Source organism: Diabrotica undecimpunctata, chromosome 6, assembly GCF_040954645.1.
Source record: "Diabrotica undecimpunctata isolate CICGRU chromosome 6, icDiaUnde3, whole genome shotgun sequence".
NCBI classification, from domain to species: Eukaryota; Metazoa; Arthropoda; class Insecta; order Coleoptera; family Chrysomelidae; genus Diabrotica; species Diabrotica undecimpunctata.
Window position 1 is genome coordinate 127,166,230 of NC_092808.1, and position 15,043 is coordinate 127,181,272.

General features: G+C 33.7%; 1 long non-coding RNA gene across 1 annotated transcript in view; it reads right to left on the minus strand.

The window, feature by feature from the left end:
* Window positions 1-368: 368 nt before the first annotated feature.
* LOC140442818 (uncharacterized) overlaps window positions 369-15,043 on the minus strand; it is a 71,908-nt gene continuing 57,233 nt past the window's right edge. Inside the window, exon 3 of the long non-coding RNA XR_011951152.1 lies at window positions 369-483. This is a non-coding gene — a long non-coding RNA (uncharacterized lncRNA). The remainder of the gene's footprint in view (window positions 484-15,043) is intronic.

Genomic DNA, 15,043 nt, shown 5'->3' on the forward strand with positions numbered 1-15,043 from the left:
AGCGAATATTTTTTGTTTGCTATTTCATCTGTATTTCTAAAGAAGTGGGGTTGAAGCGAGAGTAGGAAGATTTAGAGTGGGGTAATGATGTTAAATTGAGGTGGAGAATGATAGGAATTAATACAGCGAAAAATATGACATGGTTTTTCGCATGTGAAAAATTTAACAAAGATTTTTAATAAAGTACACAAAATTAAAAAATATTGTTTTTTTAGGGAGCAAAGTATTCCTTATTTTTCTCATTTATATGAACTATGTATACACTTTCCATTTGTGCTATCCCAACCAACTATAAAATGTTTTTAAAATCTAAACTTTACTAATAAAAATTCTACACATACAAGTTACTTGAATATGACTTACTCTATAGTTTTTTTTTTCAAAATTCTTGAAGCGTTATCGACATTTTCCTCAGAAAAATTCTCAGGCAAGAATGTTTTCTTGTATCAGCAAAATATTTGGCCAATGAAAGTTGTGGTTAGTCTGGAACAAAAAGAATAATTATTAGATTATAACAAACAACCTATATAATCAATTACTAAACCCATACAAAAATAGCAACACTATTTTTTATTTTAGTGACGAGGTATGGCAGCTACAAACAAAATTCTGTTAATCGTGTTAGTTTTTACCAAGATTGTCACATTGAGGACTGATCATTCTTATCTTAGCCTCTATGCGAGATCAGCTTAATAGACACTTCTTTGTAGACTCTTATCTAAGAGTCCCCAACAGGTATTCATCATTTGTTTTATTGTGTTATCATTAATTAGCGTCTATATGTACAAAATATTTGAGATAAATTCTACAGCAAAGAAATACATTCCCACAAGTTATCGTAAGCAGTAAATATCATAGAGTGAGGAAAGTCAAAAATACCTCGAAACCAGTGAAACCAATGCAGACGAACTTCTGAGTCTAGATATAGCTAGAAGAGAAAAATAGCCAAAATAAGTTGAATTCCTATACTTTAAAAAATCGTAAAAAATCACTTCTAGAGAAGCATACGATAAAAAATTTACCATTACTAAACTACCACTGAGAATCAGAGTACCGTTTACTTCAGGCGTCTCAGATGCTATTAAAGACATTAAACCTGCCAAAGTAACTTGCACGGATGTCAAACCTACGGAATTTCTAATTTATTCTGAAAAATCTGCAAAAATCTTTAAACAAACCAAAATCATTAGCCATTCTTAAATCAGGAGATTCAGAAAATAATCGCCTCATCACTTAACTTAGCTTAACTTATAAGCTAATGTTTGATTGCAAGCACCACGAAACTAGTGCTCTCTATCTCTACTTACATAGAAATAGTTTACCAAAGAAAGAAGAAGACCTCTATGACATTAATTAACTTATCGGCTTGACACGGTTTAGAAAGATATTTTAATATAATTTTCTTAAAATGATCCCTGCCAAACGATTGCTCGTCTTATAAATAACATGTTGGGCAATATGCTATAAACTTTCGTGTAATTAGAGCAAATACAGTAAGAAAACAAAAAACTATTAAGAAAACAGCGGATTTATCCAAGGCTCCGTACTTACACCACTTCTATTTAGTATTTATGCAGCTAATATGAATTCTACTAGTAAAATATGGCAATTCAGACGACTGAGGAATTGCAACTAAACACTTTTGGATTAAAACTCCTCGGATATCCTTGAAAGAATATTCTTGAAAGGCTGGTTAAGTATTTCAAACAATAAAAACCCCACTTTATCCAAATAAGACTATACAGAATGCATATTCCCAACGTAAACAAATTGCCGAGGCCTAACACGCACGTGTTCCGACGGCATTCGCCTTCTCATTCGCCAAGAGACTATTAAATATGATCGATCGCCTTAAGCGAGAATGATTGTCATTTTACAGGTCCAAATTGCTCAGTCTGATTATATTCAAATTGTAACGTGTTGGTTTATAAGTTAATATGTTTGGTGTTTTGTAACGTTATTGTTGAGTTATTTACTGGTCGTATTATGTTTTATAAGTTTTGTAGTGTGTAGTAAACTTTTAGTATCCAAAATCAGAAAATTTATTAATCAAAAGTAAAAATAGCTTGTGTTAATCAGTTGAGTAAAGATGAGAGATTTTAGTTTATTAATTTTTCGAAAAGTTTACTGTATACTTTGTATATATTTGCATTCTGTATATTTTAAAAAGTATACAGAATGTAGTTTCATAACTTTACCGATACTTTCCGAATAGGTGGTTTCACTTAAACAACAAAATGACCCAGAAATACTGAAGGTGTACATTGCCAATCAACTGAACAGGCACAATAATTATAACCCCAAATAACAGGATGTCACTTTGGATAGAATCCTCCCGTTTATGAAACGGCTACAGAATACCATGGCCAAGTTAACAACCCACATCAACATCATACAGAAGCTCTGCAGGATACATGGGGATTATCAGCAGCTCTTCGATACTCAGCTCTTGGTCCTGTATACTCCATGGCTGAATACTGTGTCCCCATATGGCTGAATAGCGATCACATAAAAATTATACATACAAAGCTTAAAGCCACCATTCGTCTAATATCTAAAACGATCAAGTCACACATCAATACACCTACAGAATGGTTGCTACTACTAAGCCACAGAGTTCCAAAAAATACTTAAACCACAATTACCAATATATAGAGACATTTCTCAAGAGATGTTTTTCTAGGTCTGAAATCATTATTCGTAGTTGTTCCATAGTTGTTCCTATCAGGAGTACATCATCGGCGAATCTTAGATGATTTAAATATTTCCCGTTTATACAAATCCCTTTATTGTCCCAGTCTATAGATTTAAAAATGTCTTCCAACGCCAGAGTAAATAGTTTGGGTGAGATTGTATCCCCTTGTCTGGCACCTCTACAAATTCTAATTAATGGAGTTTGTAAATCTCTGTCTAGCTGAATTCTCATAGTGGCGTTTTGATATATATTGTGGATTAACATTCTGTACCGTGAATCTATTCGGCAATTAACTAGCGCTTCTTCCACTGCCCATAGTTCTATGCTGTCAAACGCTTTTTCATAGTCAACAAACGCTAGGTATATTGGAAGGTTGTATTCATTGGTCTTTTCTATCAATATTTTAAGGGTGTGAAGGTGGTCGGTTGTGCTGTACCCCTTTCTAAATCCTGCCTGTTCAACTGGTTGGTATGCAACATCATTGACGCCAACTCATATCGCTTGCACTGCAGAAAATGCTTGCACCAACTAGAGATGCAACAAATTTAAGATCCAACAATTTCCAAATTAACACTCAATAGAAGAATATGCAGAGCGACAGCCCCAACTCAATAATGGGAAACATAGAATCATCACAAAACCTGCACCAGATTTTGAATTTCCCCGAAAATCATGGTCAACCCTCTACAGCAAACGAACGGGATAGAAATTGTGAAATCTCCCTTCAAAACGAAAGATGAGAGTTTTCGCCGAATGCGACTGAAGCGGTGAGAGGCAGAGCATTCACTCTAATGCCCTTTGAGGAAATATGATGCAACTATAGAGCGTTTCACGTTAAGAAAATAACATTAGGCTTATGGAGATCAGTGTTGCCAAAACTCTCAGGCATGCGGTTTACTAGATTGTCGATATATTTTTCGAATTTCCATTTTCAATTAACATTTAACTGTAAAGTCAGAATAACAACTGAAAAACCACAAAGCCTTATTATCATTATGTAGTCTCAGAGAACGACATAAAAGCGCTGACATACGCACACCGTATTATTTTAAGTTGCAATTAGTAATTAGATATACTTATTCCAAGCGGTCCGTTTATTTGCTTTTAAATCTTTAATAGCCGGCAAAGTGCATGATTTAACTAAGCAATATTTTCTACTGATTTCTATGATTCATGGTATATGATATTCTTACCAAAAAAACAAATAAACTGTCGTTACTATAATTAAAATAAGATAAAATAAAATTATCTTTTGTAAATACTATTTATTTAATTAAAATCATTTTCCCTACTTTTCATCTCTTGTTTCGAATGGACACTTTTGGTCAATTACGTTAAAAAACAATTATTTAATTAATGTCTGTGAAAACGAAAATACAAATTATACAACCCTGAATCGTGTTTGTGTTCATCGTGGCATCGCTGCGCTTCTATCGTCCATAAGAAATACATGGCCCTATCTCCGCAATGTTATTTTCTTAACGTGGAACGCTGTATAGCAACAATTAAATATGTTGTATATGAAATAGCAAGACGTTAAATAATTAAATAAAAATTAGCATCTCATTTTAGGTTGCCACGTTCAGTTTACTAATAATTTATTATTTATAGAATAGTGAGTATAAAGATATCTAAATGCATAATTCTAACAAGTTATTCATTTGTTATGAGTAAATTAATACATCACGATCCGATTAGACCATGTTTACCAGATACTTAATAATTTTAATTGCTTAGACGATGAATCACTCTAGATTTATGACAAATTACATAGATACTTTTAATCTGTTATACTCAATTGTAGTTTTATTATGCAAACAAAATAGTACCTTATAGATTATTATTTTATCCAATTTTTTTTACAAAACTAAATAAAATCTAAATAAAAGAAATATCTGGGATCGAAAATTTTAATAATATTTCTTATTATGCAAGAAAAGAAAAATACAATGAATATACCGTTAAAATAGCGAATATTATATTGGAATAAAAAACCAAACATATTTATAAATTAACGGGTAGAGAACGAAAACGTTAAAAATAAAGATTTTCTTCATTCCCTTTTATCTTTTTAAATTTAATTCTTCTACACCTTGTATTTTTCAATATCAATATTGAAGTTAATAAAAAATACATTGATGTCTTTAACAAAATTATAAACAATATAGCCCAGTCTGGTTAAAAAAAAAGGTGGAAAAATGTTTCGCAGATATCTGAAGCTTTTAAGACATAGGTGGGGGATACTAGATAATTAATAGATGAAAAGATACTCCTAGTTTTACCTTGCGTTTTTTTTAAGCAATAATTTATGGTCAAAATTTGATTTTTTGTCTATAAATTTTTTCCCTTATATTTTAAATAAACAATATTTATGTCATTTTTTTATGCCAAGAATATCTTTATTTTCCCGTTTTTTTAATTAAAATTGATAAATAATTTACAGAGATATTTGCAAAAAAGCAGTTTTTTTGCACTAATTTATAAATTTTATTAATTTTTTTATTAAAAAAATAAAATGGTATTAATACATTTAAACATCAAGGAATTACCATCTTTTAGATTTGTGCGAAATTTCCCCCCGATCAGTCAAATATTTTATAAGTTATTTAATTTGTTTATCCCTGAGGCTAATTATTTAAACTATTGAGCTTGCCCTATGCATGATGCTAGACACATTCAGCAAATTTCATAGGATTCTTTAAGACTTAGACTATCTCAGAAGTTAAATGCATATTGAGTTTTCATCGAAATTATTTACAAAATAAACGTTTGAAAAAGGGGTATGTTTTTTACTCATAAACAATTGTAATAACTTCTATATTTTTCAAGCTACAGACTTGTACGTACAACCATTGGATAGCTGGTAAAAAACCTTCTATGACCAATATAAACGAAGTTAGTGACTATTTTTTAAAAAATCATATCTCCATTGTTTATAAACATTAAGAAGTAAAATTTGCACAAATTTTGAATGAAAATCTAAACTTTATATTGAAACTTATAGCTATAAAATTTATCTAATTTTTCGAAACGACGGTACTTTCGAAAGATCGACATAGGAAAGTGGAGAGGATATCTGTTTCAGCTCCGTTTTTTTTTTCGGCATCGGAACTTCAGATTGCAACACGTAGGAAAAATTTACATTATCTCGGCTTCCTTTGCAGCTGCAAGCCTCTTTTTTTTTATTACGGGGTAGCTCGTCGAAATATAAATAACTACATAGTTTTCACTGGCCGGAAAATACGGGAAAACTCGGAAAAATTGAGTCCATTTGAAATTCACCATAAATACTTACTTTTTTTAATTTGCTCGAATAGTCTGTCGTAGTATTAATAATGACATAATTTTCACTCCCCATAAATCTCGGAAAATCCCGGAAAATAAACAAATGTTTTTTCATTTTATATCAATGATGTAATAATACTTATATATTTTATAAATTAAATTTCAGGTAATTTTTTACACATTATATTATTATATTCCTTATATTAATTATAATTGTTTGTATTTTTATAATTAACAATATTGATTTTTATTCTATTTTTCTTACAAATATGATATACAATATTAATCTAATCGCCTTACTGCTTTGATAAAATAAGTCGATTTTTTCATCCCTTGCCTTATAAATTTTACAATGTTTATTGAACTTTACTTTTTTTATTTTCTTTACATACATTGGTTTAAAAGTTAAAATTTGGTTCATTTATTCGACTTCACTGTCAGGTCTGAACCTTTTTGTTGCAGGTTGTTTGTCTTCGCTTATTAAGTCAGTCTTTCCATACATTAACATATTAATGGGCGATCTTAATGCCAAGGTGGGTCAAGGTAAGGTAGGAGAACAAGTAGGAAAATATGGGCTTGGAAACAGAAATGACAGAGGAGATCGATTGATTCAATTTTGCCAAAGTGAAGACTTCGTAATAACAAATACCTTTTTCAAATTACCTCCTCGACGGTTATATACATAAACATCTCCACAACATACCAAAGAAAAAATAGTGAGAAATCAAATAGACTACATTATGATAGCAAGGAGGTATCATAATGCTGTTAAATGTACTAAGACGTACCCAGGAGCTGATATAGGCTCAGATCATAACCCGGTAGTTACTGTGATAGAGGCGAGACCAAAAAAGATTAGAAGACCACACAGAAAGGCACTAGATTTAAATAAACTTAGAAACAAAAATATACGACAAGAAATAGGAGAAGAAATAAATGAAAACCTCCGTTCAGTGCAGCAACAAATTAACGATACAAACAACGTTAACCAAAAATTAAAGTACATAAATTCAGCTATACAAACAACAGAAAAGAAACATCTTACAAAAACAACAACAAAGAATAAGGGGTGGATGACACAAGATATACTAGACTTGATGGAACAAAGAAGAAAGATGAAGAATTACCCAAATAAATACAAAGAAATAAATAAACACATAAAAAAGAGAATAATAGAAGCCAAAGAGGAGTGGATTAAAGAACAATGTGAAGAAATGGAAACCTATGAGAAAAAGTACGATGCGTTCAATATGCACAAAAAGATAAAAGAGATAACAGGAAGCATAAATAAATGCCAAATAGGTAAACTTAAAGACAAAGATGGAAATCTTATTGTAGATCTAGAGAATAAAATACACAGATGGACAGAATACCTGAATGAATTATTTGAAGGCGATAGAAACAACTTAACTCAGATAATCAATGCAACTGGGCCAGACATATTGAAAGAAGAAGTAGAATACGCAATAAGAAACGCTAAAAATGGAAAAGCAAATGGACCTGATGAAATTCCTACATAACTATTGAAGCTTTTAAATGATAAATCCGTAACCATAATATTAAATTTTGCAGCGAGGAGCTAAAACAGTTAGATTTTCATTCAAAATTTTTGCAAATTCTACTTCTTAATGTTTATGAACAATGGAGATATAATTAACAAAAAAATTGTCACTAACTTCGTTCCTATTGTTCATAGAAGGTTTATTTTTTTGTGAAATGTGAGTTTTTTTACCAGCTATCTAATGGTTGTACGTACAAGTCTGTAGCTTGAAAAATATAGAAGTTATTACAATTGTTTATAAGTAAAAAACATACCCCTTTTTCAAACGTTTATTTTGTAAATAATTTCTATGAAAACTCAATATTCATTTAACTTCTGAGATAGTATAAGTCTTAAAGAATTTTATAAAATTTGTTTAATGTGTCTAGCATCATTCATAGGGCAAGATCAATGGTTTAAATAATTAGTCACAGGGATAAACAAATTGAATAACTTTTAAACTGTTTGACCGATCAGGGGGAAATTTCGCACAAATTTAAAGGACTGTAATTCCTTAATGTTAAAATATATTAATAACATTTTATTTTGTTAATAAAAAAATTAAAGGGCCTGCGTAGCGCAAGCGGTAGGATGTTTGCCTCACAAGCCGGTGGTCCGGGGTTCGAATCCCACCGCCGGCAAGAACATCTAGACATTTTAAAAATGTCTATAGGCCCCAGGTCGACTCAGCCTGAATAAAAATGAGTACCTTGGGTAAAACCAGGGGTAATAATAGACGGTTGAAGCGTAGCACTGGCCATGTTACCTTCCGTGTATACCGTAGGCCCTAGATATAGCAGACTACCCTGCTATACTCCCAAAGCCGCGACAGCGGTATAAAACGGGAGACTATTATATATTTAATAAAAAAATTAATTAAATTTATACATTAGTGCGAAAAAACTGCTTTTTTGCAAATATCTCCGTAAATTATTTATCAATTTTAATTGAAAAAACGGGAAAATAAAGATAATCTTGATATAAAAAAATGGTATAAATATTGTTTATTTAAATTATAAGGGGCAAAACTTATGGATAAAAAATCAAATTCTGACCATAAATTATTGTTTAAAAAAAAACGCAAAGTAAAAATAGGAGTATCTTTTTATATATTCGTCATCTAGTAACCCCCACCTATGTCTTAAAAGCTTCAGATATCTGCGAAACATTTTGCCGTGAAATCGATGATTTTTGTATAACCAGACTGGGCTAATATGTTATTAGCATAGTAGTTATTATCATTATTATTGCGCTCACGTTTAAAAATTTTAATATTCAAAATACTCGCCGACTGTGGCTATTTATTTGAGATATTTTGTACATAATAAGAAGTAATGAATAAATACGCAACAAGAAGTGTTTCCATTCAGTTTATATCAGAGGTTCCCAAACCTTCTCACGTAGACCCCTTGTAATGTTTTTTAGATAGACCTCCTGCTATTGAGTTTTTTTATTAACAAAAGATTTTAATTTAAACAGTAGTCACCAATTTTTACACATTTATTAATTAAATTTGAATAAAAATATAGGTAGTAACTGTTACATAAGCAAAAAATAAATCCATTTAATGGGAGGGAAGATAAATTATCAACATTTGACATTAATTTAGTTAGGTTTAAACTTAAATCTCCTCGGCTAATGATGTCCAGTTTGTTAGTTTTTTTGTTATGGAATCTATAACTGCACTGAAACTCCTTTCTACTAGGTACGAAGAAGAAAAAGCAATACAAACTTTCATCTCGATATTCCACAATAGGAGATAAGTAACATGTATGTCTTTTTGAAGCCAGAATTGTTAATATCCGTTTCTAAAGTGTACCTTTAAATTCTTCGTTAGTGCTTATTCCAACTAATCCTTCTTGTAATGTAACATCCGTTTCTTCAATGTCACCAAATAAACTGATAATCCAGTGCGGTATTACCGGCGTCAAAATATCCTCAAATCTAGTTTCAAAATCTAAATAAACGGCATTCAAATGTTGCAGATAGATACCTAGATAACAAATTGGAGAACTGGGAAAATTCGTACCGTCCAATGTTTTGCTTAATCAGTTTAATTCTGGCAAGAAACGCTGAAATGAACAATTTTGTTCAGGGGCGGACTAAGGTCTAGGCAACCTAGGCACGTGCCTAGGGCCTGTAATTTTTGGATCCCTAAAATTGGGTGTTTAATTTTTATAAATCTTTTCTATTTTTATTTAACAGAAAATAAAATAATTTTTAAAACTAGATTAACTAGAAAATTATCGGACATAAAAAAATATTTGAGGGAAGTACTTAAACGTGTGGTAGCGACAATCAAAGTTATTTCTTTATACTCTTTAAAGTTTCGTGGTAAAAATGAAGTGTCTTTTAGTGAAAATAATTATATAGGTGGTTTGGAAAGGTATATGTGGGAAAACAGCCAATAGAGCCGTATGAGCAGGATACTTCTAATATTTCCTTAGTACCAAGATTATGTCAACCGATATGGGGATCCAAACGTAATATAACGATGGATAATTTTTTTCCAAGCACTGTGTTAGCGGATAAACTTCGAAACGATCATATACTCACGACAATTGGAACTCTTAGAAATAACAAACCTCAAATTCCAGCTGAAATGAAAATGAACAGGCCTAAAAAATCTATTATGTTTGCATTTCAAGACAAAATAAAATGTATTTATTCCTTCCACAATGCACCGTGATGATGAAATAGACATGAAGACTAGAAAACCAGATATAATTTGTGATTATAGCAAGACGAAAGGAGATGTGGACACGGTCGACAAATTGAGTGCAGCTTATAACTGTGCACGAATCACAAGACGTTGGCCGATGATGATTTTCTATGGATTGTTAAATATAGCTGATATTAATTCATTAGTTATATTTGACAATAATTCAACAAAAAAAAATAGAGGAAAGAAATTTTTTGGAGGATCTTGGCTACCAATTAGTTGAAGCACACGTGATAAAGCGCGCTAACCTCATCGGTGTACCAAGAACAATTAAACTGAGAATTCAGGAAATATATAACATTAACTAGGTCGAAACGGAACCTTCAAGAGCTAATACAAATGGCAGATGTTTCGTTTGTTCCAGTAAAAAAAGCAGGAAGACTAGATTCACATGTCATCGTTGTAAACATTTCATATGCTTATAACATGTGACTCCCTTCTGTGAAAAATGTACTGAATGTGTCGATGAATTTACTAGATCGTTTTTAACAATGTATGGATATATTTCCAATATTTTTCTTATTTATTTTTATTACTGATGCAATTGAGAATTGTTATTTAGTTTTGTTATCTAAATAATTATGATATAAACATAACCAGCTCGATATAATTAAATTTGAGTTGTGTGTTTTTGTTCATAATTGTTTTTTTGTTTGGTGTTTTGTTATTGTTTAAGACCAAACAAGGTAAGGTTTTATACACACCCAAAGCTATAAGGCCAAGGTCGTGTATAATTCACAGTAATAGAGTAGATTGTACATTAATCCCGGTGCTCTGCACTGATGATATTGTTACAGCTGTTCTAACTATAACCACGGAAGTAGGAGAGAAAAAACTGGTGGTGTGTTCAGCCTACTTTCCAGGTGATGAGGCTCTGTGTCCACCAAGCATTATAAGCGACATAGTTGCATATTGTCTAGGAAAAGGATTACAGCTCATTATAGGATGTGATGCCAACGCACACCACACCGTGTGGGGAAGCACAAACATTAATGCAAGGGGTGAGTCTATTTTGAATTTCATCTTATCTGAAGATTTGGTTATATCCAATATAGGAAACAAGCCAACTTTTGTCACTAAGGCACGCAAAGAAGTGTTAGATTTAACACTCTGCACGAGCAGGATAAGTGATATAATAACAAATTGGGTTGTGTCTGACGAACCCTCATGTTCGGATCACAGACATATACGATTTGACCTTGATATTATTCCATCGGAAATTAAATACAGGAATCCTAGAGATACAAACTGGGTAGGATATAGGGAGTCCCTCAGTAAAAATCTCGAGGAATGTACGATTTCGTTTAAAAGCTCAGAGGTTATAGATTCGGCGACAGAAACGATAAGCGAAGCTATTATGGCGGCTTACCAGGAAAATTGTCCAGAAAAAACAAGGAAAAGTAAGGGCAGTAATACAGTCTGGTGGAACAACGGCTTAAGGAGGATGAGGTCGGAAGTCCGAAGCCTATTTATTAAAGCCAAAAGTAACCAAGATTGGGATGCCTACAGGTATAAGCTAACGCTATACAATAAAGAAATTCGGAAAGCCAAAAGGAATTCATGGAGAGAGTTTTGCGAGGAGATTACAGATATCCCAGTATGTTCTCGAATCCATAAAGTCCTGGCAAAGGATGGTGCTACAACCAAAGAAGTAAGTTTCCTAAAGAAAGCTAATGGCAAATTTACGGACACCAAAGAGGAAAGTCTTAGAGAACTAATGAACACGCACTTTCCGGGCTCAACAATTCTGGATGATGCAGATAGGCAAACCAACATAGACCAAAGGCTCACTAGAGCAAGGTCTACAGATTGGAAAATAGCCACAGCAATCACAAGACCAAACAGAATAAGATGGGCTATAAATAAGTTTCGGAAATATAAGTCTCCAGGGACAGATGGCATATATCCAATACTGTTGCATATGGGATTAGAGGTATTGATACCACACCTATGCAAGCTCCTCAAAGCCACTTTAGCATGGGGGATCGTACCGGAAATATGGCAAAAGGTCAAAGTCATATACTTGCCCAAGGTAGGTAAAGTATCAGACCTAACACCAAAGTCATATAGACCGATAAGCCTATCTTCTTTTCTATTAAAAACGCTGGAAATGCTTCTTGATAGGTACATCAGAGACGAAGTGCTAAAAGATAATCCTCTAAGCAACCATCAATATGCATACCAACCTGGTAAATCTACGGACTCTGCATTGGATGATCTAAATAGGCTTATCTCAAAGTCAATGGAAGACAAAGAGATAGCAATGGCCGCTTTTTTAGATATAGAAGGGACATTTAATAATGTTACCACCAACTCTTTGATAGGGGCTATGAGTAGACGAGGCGCACCTGCGGTAATAATAATATGCAGATGGATAAGGGCATCCCTGGAGAATAGGACAGTAATGTCCAATCTGGGTAAAGCAACCATCAAAGCAAAAGTGGGTGGAGGCTGTCCACAAGGAGAAGTTCTGTCCCCTCTACTTTGGGCAACCTTGGTAGATGATCTCCTCAGAAATCTGTCCACAGAAGGCTTTTATTGTCTAGGATATGCTGACGATATAGCAATCGTTGTCAGGGGCAGGTTTGCTCAGGTAGTGTCTGAGAGAATGCAAGCAGCCCTAAATATAGTTGACGACTGGTGTAAACAAGAGAGACTGATAGTCAATGCTCAGAAAACACAAATTGTCAACTTCACCAAAAAAACAGCACTACAAGGCCTAAAACCACCGGTGCTGGGAAGAACAGAGATTTCATTTGCCAAAGAAACAAAATACCTTGGGGTATATTTTGATCATAGGCTTACATGGAATACTCACATTCTAAAAACCACACAGAAAGCTACTATGTCCTTGGGCAGATGTAGAAGAATGTGCGGTAAGAATTGGGGACTTAACCCCAAAATGACTCTATGGTTATATACAAGGGTTATTAGACTCATGATAACCTATGGCTCGGTGACGTGGTGGACAAAGACGCAGCAAGTGGGAGCAATAAGGCTGCTAGGTAATACACAAAGGCTAGCATGCTTGTGTATTACGGGGGCCTTAAAAACAACTCCTACTGCATCGCTGCAAGTCCTGTTGAATCTACCACCACTTCATATCTTTATACAGGGCGAAGCCAGATCCGTGATGCACAAATTAATCCATAGTCAGCGACATATAAGCCAGATGCATGGTACTGACAACAGAAAGCTAATCGAGGAGCTAAAAGCCGATATTGTGATGGGGAAACCTATCGATGCAACATTTACGAGATATAGCTTTAACAATAAGTTCACAATTAAGAAACCAGGCAGGGAAGACTGGAATAAAGGTGTACCCATACAAGCTGCCGCTACCTGGTACACGGATGGCTCAAAAACATATGGGTGTGGGAGCCGGCATAGTAGGGACAAATCAAGGAATAGATTTTCCGGTAAGTCTATCTAAGGATGTGACAGTTTTCCAAGCGGAAATAACTGCAATCCATCACTGCGTGGAAGAAATAGAAAGGCAGGAAAGAACGTTCTGTTCAGTTGCCATCTTCACAGATAGTCAGGCAGCGCTTAAGGCACTCAATTCTGTAAAGGTCAATTCTAAGCTAGTATGGGATTGCGTGTGTGCCCTAAATAAACTAGGAGACCGTAGCAAGGTTACGGTAGCCTGGGTACCGGGGCACGAGGGTCATAAGGGCAATGAAAAAGCAGATGAAATGGCCAAACAAGGCTCATCATTGCCATTCATTGGACCGGAACCCTTCTGCGGAGTTGCTAAATCAGTAACAAGAACGGCTACAAGGAAGTGGGTAGCTCACAAATCTCTGGAATGGTGGAGGAATTCACCAAGACAAAGACAGGCGAAACAGTTCATTACAGAATATTTGCCAACATTTACGGCAGACCTAATAAGCAAAGACAGGAAAACAGTCAAGGTCATAGTAGGTCTTCTAACAGGGCACTGTAAGCTGAATAGGCACTTGAAGCTGATGGGATTATCAGATGATGACCTGTGCAGATTCTGTCACCTCGAAGAAGAAACAGCAGAGCACATTTTATGTCAGTGTGACAGTCTGGCAAATGTGCGGTTCTTTGCATTAGGAGAAGAAAATCCACCGGCAAATAGCTACATGGAAGGTACAGTCTCGAAGCTACTAGACTTTATAAAAAGGGTCAGGCTAGAAAATGTTATCTAGGACTAGAGGACCACAATAGATCTGAAAATGTTAACAAGAAAAGAGAACAGCTCAGCATTAAGTATCAAAAAATGTATTGATTGTTAGGAAGACAATACAACCTGTCAATCTACTACAAAATACTTTTGTATACATAAATTCTAAAACCCATATGAACATATGGCATTGTGCTAGTAAGAGTAATTTAGGCATCATCCAGCGATTCCGAAACAAAGTGCTAAGAAGCATTGTCAACCCTTATTGGTACTGTAGAAAGACAGACCTACATAGAGACCAAAAAATGGATACTGTTAACAAGACCACTGAAAAAATTTGCCAAGAGCCATGAACAACGATTTCTTCAACAAGTCAATATTGAGGCCATCCTTGCCAACACGAACCTGGCTAGAAGACTCAAGAGGAAAAACCTTTCATAGGGAGTCTCAAGTTTTTAGTAAAAATTTAGGCTATAAAAAGTTGTTTATTGATCATATTGTTTAACCAGATTATAATATTCTTAAGCATTTTATTGGTGATTATTAAAAAAAAATAGAAAAAAGTATTTAGAAACCAGGAGAATTTATAGCAGTATTTAAGATATAAATTTTAATGATTTTCTTTGTTTCGACGAAACAAACTTATTGTGA